Source organism: Nycticebus coucang, chromosome 9, assembly GCF_027406575.1.
Source record: "Nycticebus coucang isolate mNycCou1 chromosome 9, mNycCou1.pri, whole genome shotgun sequence".
Taxonomy (NCBI): domain Eukaryota; kingdom Metazoa; phylum Chordata; class Mammalia; order Primates; family Lorisidae; genus Nycticebus; species Nycticebus coucang.
This window is the reverse complement of record NC_069788.1, coordinates 52,364,707-52,377,282: the sequence shown is the minus strand read 5'-3', so window position 1 is coordinate 52,377,282 and position 12,576 is coordinate 52,364,707. Positions and strand designations below refer to the sequence as shown.

The 12,576-nt window shown below is 38.6% G+C and overlaps 1 non-coding gene across 1 annotated transcript; it reads left to right on the top strand.

Moving 5' to 3' along the window:
* The first annotated feature begins 11,576 nt into the window (after positions 1 to 11,576).
* TRNAT-AGU (transfer RNA threonine (anticodon AGU)) lies at positions 11,577 to 11,650 on the top strand. Its single transcript has one exon. It is a non-coding gene; the product is annotated as a tRNA-Thr (tRNA).
* The last annotated feature ends 926 nt before the right edge of the window (positions 11,651 to 12,576 follow it).

Sequence of the window (12,576 nt, the reverse complement as noted above, 5' to 3'; positions counted from 1 at the left end):
CCACTTAAAAGTGTCTTAAAAAGCTGGGCACATAATCCTTTTTTGGTTTTTTGGCATTGCAAAGCACTCCTGGAGGAAAGAATGAGGCAATTCCTAATAGCTACTAGAAGGCAGTGGGGACAGAAAATTTTCAAAGATAACTTGTTACAATTCTAATGTTAGGAACCCTAAATGTGGAAGTAATGCTGTGTCCTTAAAAAGCAAGCTTAGGAACGGTACTAGATAAGGAAATAAAAGGGTAAGTTTTGGGCTCCTGAGTAATTCAGTTAGCTTTAATTTTGACCAGGTGATGAAGACTGGATTTCTAACAGCTGTGTAGGTATGTTTTATTGATTGATTTAAAAATATGCAGGACTTGACCGGGCGCGGTGACTCAAGCCTGTAAGTATCGCTTAAGGTCAGTAGTTGGAGACCAACCTGAGGGAAGTTGAGACTTGTCTACTCAAAATAGAAAAAGCGGGGCGTGGTGGCACCTAATCCCAATTGGAAAGGTGGCTGAGGCAGGAGGATTGCCACCACAAAAGGTTTCTGTAAGCCAAGCAGAGGTCATGGTACTGTAACTGGCGACAAAGCGAGTCTGTGTCTTGAAAAAAAAAAAAAAGGCAGTACTTGATTCATCTCACATTGGTAAATCCTTTTCGCTCTATTTCTTTGAAACATGTATTCTCTTAATGCAGTCTTCCAGGAGCAGAATACAACAGGGGATGCAACCTAGAAAATCTGCCACGGAAATTACTTACACGTGGGAAAGACAAACAGATAAATGTGTAATATGTCCAGTAATGCATATTCTATGAAAAGAATACTAAGGTAAGCTGTTAACAATGGGGAGTACTACTTTAGATACAGGTTGGGCAAAAATGACCTCTTTCAATAACATGAATAGAATAAAAGAAATGACAGTTCTCAGGGAAAAAGGAACTAAAAGTGCAAAGGCCAGAAAACATTCAACATTTTGTGAGAATAATCAGAAGGCCTATGAGGCTAGGAAGTAAGTAATATATGGGGGGGAGAGAAGAGAGGAAACCCATAATGTAGACCTTCATAGGATATGTAAATTAATGTGGACAAGTAATCAAAAGCAAGAGCAATCGTGATTTAAGTTTCATAACAATAGAAAAAGCTGTAGAATCTAACACACTTTATTTTAAAAGACCATAAAAATATTAATTTTGTGAGGACAGATTTGCTACTGCCTTTGGGAAAGGTATCCTCAAACCTTAAATACACCCTTAGCATAGATGCAGCCATTTTAGTGAGGTAGCCATTTAGAGGACCTGAACCAAGAAGTCGAATGAATTAAACCAAAGGTCAAACCATAGAACAATAGCCGGTCCAGAGGTCAAACCACAGAACAATAGTTAAAGCCCCATATCTCCAAAATATTGCAGGACAATTTCTCCTGAAATGTCTTGGAGTTTGGACTCTCTACCCAGGCTATCAGTTCCTCTGCAGTTTTAAAAAACTAACTCCTCTTGCTTTTTCAGCAGATGGCTCTCATCTTTTACAAGACCTCCAGCAGATGACTTTTGATCTCTGTCATGGCCCACCCCTCCACCTTTTGAGCTACCCTTATGCCACACCCCAATTTGCTTTAAAAGAGCACCCTTACCCTATCATAATGCTGTAACCATTTTCTATTTTGGGTAGCAGCCCATCTGCTTGCAGATGCTCTTAATAAATCTCTGCTACTAACTCTACTCAGCTTGGTTCTCTGCAGCACCTTTCTAACATGTAGCACTACCATCTTTGCCTACAGAAACCTTATTGCATAGAAAAAGAATAAAATGCAAGAGACCTAGGAAAAGAAATTATGTTGGGTTCTTGGTATGCAGATGGTGAGATAGCAGATTGCATCTTGGGTACAAGGTGTTTATTAAGGATCAACATCTATGAAAGGAGGCAAAAGAACTAGAATTGGGCAGAGTATGCCCAACTGTGATACAGACCATATAAATGCTCAACCAACCAGTGTAGAGCCCTGGAGCCAGTATTGCTGGCCAGAGTTGCCCCCAGAGTAGGCCAAAAGTGCTCTGGACCGCCCTTTTAATCCCCACATTGCCCCACTGAAAGGGACTGCCCTGGGGAAGAAGGTGGCCTTAATGTGGGGTGGAGTTCTGTAGCTGAGGCAAACACTAAAGGAGCCAACACCTACCCTGTTTCCCCGAAAATAAGACCTACTCACAGGAAAGATAAGACGTCCCCTGAAAATAAGACCTAGCGCATCTTTGGGAGCACACCTTAATATAAGATACTGTCTTATTTTCGGGGAAACAGGGTAGTACACATCTGTTAACTGTCTCTCTGCGGTCGGACAGTAAGTCCTTTCTTCAAGGAGAATGTTGGCAATTCATTTCCATGTTTGTAACATGGAACATATATAAAGATCAACATTGAGTTATGTCTATGATAGTATCTGTGAGACTGACTTTAGAATATATGGCTAGTATTGCTTTTTTACTTTCATCAGGAAATTCAAGAGGAATACATTTTAGAGAAATGAGAAAATTTAGGCTTTCTAAAAACCTTTATTCATTTCATATGCTCCAATAGGAGTTTTCAATGCATCAATCATTGCAAATGGAAGGTGATATAAAACAATTATAAGGTATAGGGGAGATTCTTCCACTGACTTTCCCTCCAGGTACAGCGTATCTCCACTTTTCCAGTACCAGAAAATAAACTAGCTTTGCCCCATAATATAGAGGCTTTAAAATGAAATGTGAGGCCCAAAGGAGCAGACAGTGAATCTTTAAAAGACACATGGAAGAGATATTTTGTCCCATCACTTGTAAGCTACATATGTAACATGAATATGTTTATATGTTTATTTTCATAATTCTTTGAGGTGGATTCTAATTTAGAAAAAGTATATTACTTATCCAATCAGATTCTCAGTTTGTAGGAGACAACAATACATCAGAATATTTTCTGCCTCAACACAGAACCCACACATAACTGCTTTCTCTAAACTACCTAGTTCACATACTTTTAGGGAAGAATGTTAAAGGGAGACATTGAAAGATTCCAGCAGGAGAGTATCATGATTAGATTTGCATTAGCAGATACCAACTAAGAAAAAGACAGTTAATTATTCAAATAGTGTTTACAGTAGCTTAAAGACCGAATAGCCAAACAGTCCCCAAAAATGAGAATCACAAAGTGTATATATTTCTAAAATACATTTTTAAAGCACAATTTATAAAATATATATTTTTCCTCAGTACAACCCTTTACTCCCTCATCTTCATACCTATTACTATGTGGAGTCATTGTTATACATTGATTGTGGGGAATAATTTTAATAAAATCAAAAAGTAAAAGATCTAATTTGTGAAGGTTTATACACCCAAAGAAACTACATGATTTAGATAATGATAAAATCTGGGAAATACCTGTGGCTATGAATAATTAGGGTTCTTAATTAAGGACAAAAGAATGTAATTCTGTATCAGGCTGACTGTTGGCATGGCTTCACATATCAGAGAAGCTAGATCCCAAGTGGGCTAATTTAAGTACCTGGGAAGAGTTCTGATTGTCTACAAGCCTGATAACTGATATCTGGACTCAAAACTAGCCATCGGCTCAGCGCAGTGGCTCATGCAGTGGCTCATGCCTAAAATCCTAGCACTTTGGGAGGCTGAAGAGGGTTGATTGCCTAAGATCACAAGTCGAGATCAGCCTGACCAAGAGCAAGACCCTAAAAATAGCTGGGCAAGGTGGAAAATGCCTGTAGTCCCAATGACTTGGGAGGCTGATGCAAGAGAATCGCTTGAGCCCAAGAGTTTGAGGTTGCTGTGAGCTATGACACCATAGCATTCTACCCAGGGTGACAAAGTGAGACTATGTCTCAAAAAAAAAAAAAAAAACAAACCTAGCCATCAGTAAATGAACTTGAAATCCCAGATAATTCTTAGTTCTTAGAATAATACAAAGGAAAATATTAAAAAAAAATTCACAGGTAAAATTGCTGGTGTAAATTGATACTATTTGATCTATTAAAAGCTAACCTTATTCCATTCACAGCAGAATTACTAAGCTAATTTATATTTTTGAAAAGAAATCAGAGTATTTCATATTTTGCTTGGCAATGTTAGGAATTAATGAAATTTTCAGACTACAATTAGAATGTATATTCAGGGACTGGCCTTTTGATTTGATTTGGTACTCCTGCAGCTTTGCATTTGCTATCCCCTAGGCCCACAGTGTTTTGTCCTTGTCTCCTTGGGTAAGTCATTCAGTTTTTAAATTCTATAATACACCTCTTCACTTTGTCTCCAAAAAAAAAAAAAAAAGCTATATATAGAGAAGCTGTTTGCAAAGGAGTGAGCAAGGCATTAAAACCACAAGGGATAATGTAGTACCCTGAAGCTATTATATAGGTAATTACTATACCTAGGGCCAAAAGGGTAATAAGAGGAAAACAAATCTGAAGACAGAAAGAGCTCCTTCCTCTCTCTCTCTGTTTTCTCTTCCCATTATCTAAATCCAACCAGAAGCCAAAAGGCAAAGACTAAATTCATATATAGGTCGGCTTCCTGGGGATACAGGGTAGAGGAAGGGGACAGCAAATACAGACTGGCAATAGTAAAAATCTGGCACAGTCCATTCCTTTTGTCCTTTGATGTTTACTCATATTCTTTTCTCAAGTGAAAGTTTACATTCCAGCACAGGATGGATAAAATCACAACCAGCTCATGGGGTGGTATTAGTTTGTTTATAATCCTACTTTAAACCTACAATGATAGTTATCATCTTACTACAAGTTACTAAGGTAAAAAGTAAAATTAGTTTTAACATTATAGCAATAAAGCTACTGTGAATTCTGTTTCTGTAGCTGATCATGAGGTTTAAATTAGCAATCACAGGCTGGGTGTGGTGACTCATGTTTACCAGCACTTTGAGAGGCTTAGGTGGGAGGATCATTTGAGCCCAAAAGTTGGAGGCTGCAATCAGCTATAATCACACAACTACAGTTGCTCTCCAGCCTGGGGAACAGAGTGAGATCCTGTCTCAAAAAATAAAAATAAAAAAGTAATCATAGCTTCCTTCTAAAATTCATTCTTTGTTACCCTAATCTTTCTCAATACCTTAGCTGGACTCTTTACATGGTGGTTAAAAAATATGCCTTTATTGCTGTGTCCTTGTGATCTTTTTTTTTTTGGCTTTGCTACACCTTTTAATTGATCAGAGCTTGTGAGCAAAGAATATTTAGAGGCTTCCCTAGATTAGTAGTATCTTCTTTACATCTACTGAACAACAAACACCCAGTTACCTCCTGGATATTGGGACCAATCATTCCAGTAAGAAAATTGAAAGGTGACAATGTTTTTCTAGGGGAAACATTTATCCATTAGGCATAAGGACCTTCAATCTCTCAAAACTCAAAGTCAAAGGGATAAATAAGATACAAAATTCTCCAAATGGATCTCTGAGTAATAATCTACTACTACTGAGTAATAATCTACTACTAATCTGCTAAAAAGCTACTCTCAGATCTACTCTTTGATCACAGATAGATATAAGGGAGATGGCTCTGTATATTGATTGCTGCTTTAATAGTTTTTAATACTATCATACTAATAGTTTTTAATCCATATCAACATATGAATTAAAACCATAGCACATTTAAACCATAGCAATTTCCAAGAGGAGGGATCCATAGTGTCAAATGCTGCTGAGAAGTCATGTAAGATGAGTTCTAACAATCAAGTACTGGATATAGCCATTTCCACTAGTGAAATTTAAAATATCAGTTTAAGTGGAGTGTTTGGGAAGAAAGCATGTTGAAGGAGATTAAATAAAAGAACAAAATGAAATAGAGTTTGATGACACATTGGGAGTATATAGCTGTAAACCAAAGGGCAGAACTATCAGTTGCTGAAGAAAACATGAAAGACGGGAGAATATTTCATTCAGATGGAAGAATTAAAAGAAAGATCCTATGAGATCAAATAGGGTTTTTAATAATACAAAAAGGAAAATATTGCTGGAATTATGCCTTTGAGTAGGAGAAAGGGTTTTATTTCTTATAGAAAATTTAGAAGTATGAGAGGGCATGGCATTAGTGAATGAGATGGTAGGTTGGACTATGCCAGGTTGTCTCTTATCTTTCTTGGAATCACTGTAGCTAATCTGTTAAAGTCCTCAGAATGGCCTTCAAAATTATGCATAAAAAAAGAGGTTTTATTTTTTTAGAAACAATGTCTTGATCTGTCACTTAGCTAGAGTTCAGTGGTTTGATCATAGCTTACAATAACTTCACAGTGATTCTCCTGCATAGCTAGACTACAGGTATGTGGCACCATGCCCAGCTAACTTTTTACTCTTTTTTTTTTTTTTTAGAGACAGAGATTCATTTTATTGCCTCGGCAGAGTGCTATGGCATCACAGCTCACAGCAACGCTCCAACTTCTGGGCTTAGGTGATTCTCTTGCCTCAGCCTTCTGGGTAGCTGGGACTATAGGCGCCCGCCAGAATGCCCAGCTACTTTTTTGTTGCAGTTTGGCTGGGGCTGGGCTTGAACCCACCACCCTTGGTATATGGGGCTGGCGCCCTACCCACTGAGCCACAGGAACTGCCCTAATATTTTACTCTTATTTGTTTGTAGAATCAGTGGAGGGATGTAGGAGGGAAACCCTTGTTATATTGCCTAGGCTGGTCTTGAACTCCTGGCTTCAAGTAAGCCTCCCACTTTGGTCCCCTAAAGTGCTGAGATTGCATGAACCACCCTGCCCTGCCTGAGACATTTTTCTAGGCCTGTGACACCAAAGATACAGCTTTTCTGTCTCCTTATAGAGAATGGCATTCAGATTGACCCAAATGCCAAAAACGTACCAGCCCAAAATGCTGAGAAGCACTTCCATCCACAGTATCTTTCTAAATGGAGTGAGAGAAATCCCTCAGGAAAGGAGAGGGAGGAGAGATCCAATTCAAAGAGACCTAAGTCAGAGAGGGTTACCCTGCATTCTGTTGCATTTCCATTGGTTGCATTTTCATTCTTTGAGTTCATGTTCTTGAGAATGAGAAAGCCCCCAGGTCGCTTGCCTGATCAAAAGAATTAATGTTGGGAAGCAGGTAATTCATTCAGCAAATCTGCCAATAATTAGGATGGTTTTGTATAATCTAGAGAAAAGGAGATAAAGAAAATCTCAGAAAACTAAAAACATTATTTTGGCTCCAAGAAGCTTTATTATGGAACAGTTACTGGGATAATTTTGAACCCCCTTCTTTAAATGAAAATACTATCAATTCTTTCCCACCAAAGGTCAAAACCTGAGTATCATCCTCTGCTCATAATAAAGTGATGCCTATCCTGCCCAGCCAGACGCTATAGAGAGAAATTGCTTTCATAAAGCAATTGGATTACATTAGATTACAATCTCTGCCCATTCATTCATTCTACAATCAAACAATATTGACAAATAGTCTACTAAATGGTGAGCCCTCCTGATAGACTACTGAACAAAATACAGTAGAACCTCTGTAATTTGACCACCCGAGGGACTAAAACAAATTGGTCAACATACAGAGGTGGTCAACATAAGGAACTAAGGCCTTCTGTACCCATGTATATATGTGTGTGTGTGTGTTGCATGTCTAGTCTGTGAAAATTAGGTCTATTTAAGGAGGTCGTCAATTATGGAGGTTCTACTGTAGATACCTCCCCTTGGAGTATGCTGGAAAGAGAAGGAGACTGACATTAATAAAGTAACTCTAATAACTTATACATCATGACAAATTAATATAGAGACCCTGAAGAAAAAGTAAAAAATAAGGAACAGAGAAAATAAAGAAATTTGACCTTGTCTGGGAGGAAATGTGTTCCATAGAAAGGGGAGGTCAGGAAATGCTTCCCTAATTAATTGAAGCTGAGGCATGAATCAAATTTAACCAGGTACCAAGAAGAAAGGAAATCACTCAGTGTCAAGTGTAGAACACATTTAGGACCTTGACTCTAGAAGGAATGTTCATAGAATATCAAGCCAGGAGGAAGGGAAGTCTCACAGAGCTTTGAGGCCACACCAGAAGCAACCACCACCACCCCCTTTCTGGTAACCTAGGTAGATAAGAGGAAAGAAGTTTTACTATAAGATCTGAGTACTCCAAAACACTGAGCATTTTCTAACAGCTGCAAGGATAGGGAAGCTAGGACCTTGGGGCCGCATGTGGCCTTCTGGATCCTTGAGTAACCTTTGACTGAATCCAAATTTTACAGAGCACATCCCTTTATTAAAAGAGATTCATTCAAGGGGCTGCACTTGGGGATTTGGAGGGCCACATGTGGCTTTGAGGCCACAGATTTTGAGATGAGTCTCATGCTATAATCATCTAGTGGTTAGTACTCTGCACTGTGGCCTCATTTCTAATCCAAATTTCTAAGTATCCTGGCTGGACCAAAGCTGAGAAACTATAAATTTTGATAATCTGGAGAAAATTGGAGGAATTGGGGGAGAAAATCATGTCTCCCAATACAGCTACTATCTCTAGCCTATCTAATTTCTAGAGTGAGTTAGAACAGGACAAGTAGAGGTGGTAAAGTGGAAGTGGAGAAGGGTTGATCTGAGACATGGGGGGACAGGAGAGAAAAAGTAGTTGGTGCTACCTGGAGACTGCTGTGAGGTACCTAGAGACAAGCAGACCTCCAGAGGAGCTTCCATGAGCTCAGTCCTCATGAGCAGCACAGCACCCTGAGAACTCATAAATAGCACCTCATCTCTCCTGGCTTTCCTGGACTGATAGCAATTAAAAAATACTTTCTGTTTTCTTTCTCATACTTTTTGCAGTTTATTAGAAGTTTTAGCATAAGAGTATCTTCTTTTTTCTTCCCTTCTTGAGCCTCTCTTTCTAGGGGCTGAAATAGCCCTCATTTCTTCTCCACCTGTCCACCTGACATAGATTCTGAAACTCACACTAACAAAGCTTCCAAGACATTGTTACTGAGCTATCTTTTACTTTATATCTTTCTTCCAGCAGCCCTGGTTCAAGTCTTCTTCCTAGTAATCTAGCAGCATTCACAGTAGTAATCTACGTTCACTTGTAGCACATTCTTCCTCAATTTTTTCTTCTGTGTATTTTATCTCTAATCAGTTTTACATGCGTGAGGACAGGGACCCAGTACATATTGACCCCAAAGTACCAGTCCTTGTCCATTCTTTTGCCACAAATGAATGATAAAACTCAGATTTTGGACAGAGACAGATGTTTTGATCTTGTAATTCCCTAAAACACATTTTCTACAGGTGCTACTGGCCTGAGAAGAAGAAATTAATGTAATCTAACTCAGAGGATACATCTCTGAGAAAACTAGAGTCCGAGATTTGGCACAGAGCAACTTGTAGTGCCAGGAGAGTAGCAGGGATAAATAAGACCAATACGATGTGATTTGGTCAAAATGTAGAGAGCTCACTTGGCATGCACCATATGGTACTTGGTACAGAGCTTGTGTTTACATTAGATGCCTCAGATTCTCTGGTTCACAGCAGTGTTTTGTAGTTTTGAATGAGCCTCACTAGAAATCTGATACAAACTAAACAGGGGTATTATGAGATAAAGTGTTTTCATTTTCCAAGTTTTCTTTTATGAATCCACTTACATTAGTGTGGGAACATCTTTTTTTTTATTGTTAAATCATAGCTGTGTACATTAATGCGATCATGGGGCACCATACACTGGTTTTATAGACCGTTTGACACATTTTCATCACACTGGTTAACATAGCCTTCCTGGCATTTTCTTAGTTATTGTGTTAAGACATTTATATTCTACATTTACCAAGTTTCACATGTACCCTTGTAAGATGCACCGCGTGTGGGAACATTTTAACATAACCTGTTAACTACATTTGCAGAAAGAAAACTGAATATCTTTGTCTATGGCACTCTTGGTCTTGAACTGCCTTTTTTTTTTTTTTTTTTTTTTTCAGACAGAGTCTCACTTTGTCCCCCTTGGTAGAGTGCCATGGAGTCATAGCTCATGCCAACCTCAAACACCTGGGCTCAATCAATTCTCTTGCCTCAGTCTCCCAAGTACCTGGAACTACAGGGACCCCACCACAACCCCTGGCTATTTCTCTTTTTATTAATTTATTTTTATTTTATATTTTTTATTTTTTTTGTGATAGGGTCTTGCTTTTGCTCAGGCTGGTCTCAAACTCATGACCTCAGGCGATCCACCAACCTCTGCCTCCCAGGGTGCTAGTATTACAGGTGTGAGACACCCCACCCAGTCCCTTAAATTAGCTTTTTAATGTTTCTGTGCCTTGTCACCCTAATCTCTCAATGACAGGTAATGAGCATTACCACCGTCTACACTTGTTCTAAAAATTTACGGGTATTGACTACATGGTGACACAAGCTCAGTGGGGCACAAACTAAAAACATGATAGAGTAAGCCATTATTGTTAAATAAATAAATAGCATTGCTATTTAGGTGGCAGAAGGCCTTTATGCAGTAGTGATGTTGCAGACGCTGGTACCAAACTCAGCATCTTTATAAACTGACTTCATCACTTGATGGTGATAAGCTCATTCCAACCATGACAGAAAAGGTTTTGTCTGTCCTCAGGATTGAGGTTCATTTGAAGATTTGAGCTAGGCTTTTTGGCCAAAATGTTTGCTATAAAAGACCATACATTTAGGGAAGGCACAGAGGTTGTGGAGAAAGGTAGATCCTAGGTAGAGCATACCCAACAGTTGTGGAATTAGGAAAAGAACTCTCTTAATAGCAGCAGAAACCCAGGTGGAGCGCTCTGGGTGGGTGGCGGGGAGGAGTGTTAGTTTCTCTCACATATGTGGCAATCTGAAGCCACGCTGCTCTAGCCTCCATTTTGGGTTAAAATATCTGCTCATATCTTGGAAAGCTTTCCAAAAGGAGAAGCAAATGGTTTTTCCTCCAGGGCCTTAGGCCATCCTGTGGAACACCCTGCGAACACCTGACTCCTTGCTTCTAACAGCAGATCTGTTGACGCCAAAGTTATCTTTGAAAGAAAAGGTCTCCCTGTGCCTGATTTGGGATGGTGGGAAACGGGGTCTGCGGGTCTCCTCTGAATCAGTGTGTCCTCGTCTGGGCTTGCTTTCTTGTGCCAAAATGTACAAAATAGAAGGAAGCATGATTTTTTTTATTTGTTTTGGCAAATTTTTAAGGATTGGTTTTTTAACTCCATCTAGAATAAAAATTCTGTATTGGGAGACATTTCTAACTTTTTGTTCACTGTTCTATCTCCAATAGCTAGAAAAGTACCTGAAATACAGGGAAAAAATGACTCAACGGACAAAATGAATTAAGGGAGAAATAAAATGTTTCAAATATGTTGCAATATCCAACATTTCCTGCAGGGGGAGGTAGTCACCACCAAATAGAAATCGTACTTTTTTTTTTTTTTAATTTGAAATCAATTTTAAAACCTTGTACTAAAAAAAGTATGTTTTCAATGTTATAGTTCCTCTTTTTTTTTTTTTTACGAATTCAGAAAGACTGATGTGTTTTCTTTATTACAAAAGCAAGTAAGCTTCTGGGAAATTGCTACATTTCAGAAATGTTATAAATACGGTATATCTAAGGGAATGTTCAAGAGGGGCCCTGTGGCTTAGCTGGTCAAAGCGCCTGTCTAGTAAACAGGAGATCCTGGGTTCGAATCCCAGCGGGGCCTTAAGAGTTCCCTTTTGCATTTTCAATAGCGTGCTGCCAAGAAATAAGTTGAAGATACACTGACCAATTTATAGGAGTGAAGTCTGTGTCAGTCATTATTTGAATTATCAAGAATCTCTTGTCAGGTAATTGCATCAGTTGGAATGAAAGGGAAAATGTATATGGCTTCTGTAATTGGTAGAAAGCAATTGGTTTGCTGATGAGGAATAACCGGTAGGTTATAGGTTATTTAAAATATATGTGTGTGTGTGTGTGCGTGTGTGTGTGTAGTACACAGCAACACTTCAAATTCTGTCTTAGAAGTTCCAATCTCTTAACCTGTGATAGCCAATATTTTCAGTTATATAATAGATTTTGATTAACAGTGTCAGGTAAACAATTAATAAGCTGTGGCATTTGGTTTAGAGTCAGATTTATTTTTATTTTTGAAAACAAGTAAGAGACCTTTGGTAGATTTTAGATTCTCACCATTTCAGTTTTGCATAACCCTAAGAATTGTCATATGTATGCATCACTAGAACCTACCAGTGTTGGGGGAGGGGGGATGGATCTCAATGATATTTTGAGGAAATAAATCACAAATAAATGATCACTTTCTTGAATCTTAAGTAACAACGTAGCTTGTAAACTAAAGTGTATTCTGTATAGTACTGGCCTACACATTCGGCTTCTCAGTTTTATCTAAAGAAAATTCAAAGGTTATGACTGGAAGTTCTACCAGAGTCATTTTCTTTTCACTTGAGTAGCAATGTCCTGCACTATGCCTTATGTCCTGCTTATACTTCACAGTAAACCTGACTTCTGCTTCCTCTTTTTATTCATAGCAGTTCTCCCCCATCTATTTCCAAAGGAATGGGAACAAACTTTAATATTGTAGTATTCACTGCTTGCAAACTAAATCCAGTGAGACCTAAAATATCCTTGGAT